This window comes from Capsicum annuum, chromosome 8, assembly GCF_002878395.1.
Source record: "Capsicum annuum cultivar UCD-10X-F1 chromosome 8, UCD10Xv1.1, whole genome shotgun sequence".
Classification (NCBI taxonomy): domain Eukaryota; kingdom Viridiplantae; phylum Streptophyta; class Magnoliopsida; order Solanales; family Solanaceae; genus Capsicum; species Capsicum annuum.
The window spans coordinates 54,355,798-54,356,036 of NC_061118.1; positions in this window are offsets into that span (position 1 = coordinate 54,355,798).

Sequence of the window (239 nt, forward strand, 5' to 3'; positions counted from 1 at the left end):
TTCGAACATATAATCTACTTTTTAAAAAAAAAAAAGTAACTATATCATCATATCATTAATCCAAATTTGCTTACTTTTTTATTTTATAAAAAAAAAAAACCTTTTCAAATTTTGTAATAAAATAATAATCATTTTATTATATAATAAATAATTTAAAAAACAAATTCAAAAACAAAAATGGTGAAAAGTCACGATCAGTTATTAAAATTGTGGTTATAAACACAATTTATAACCACAAT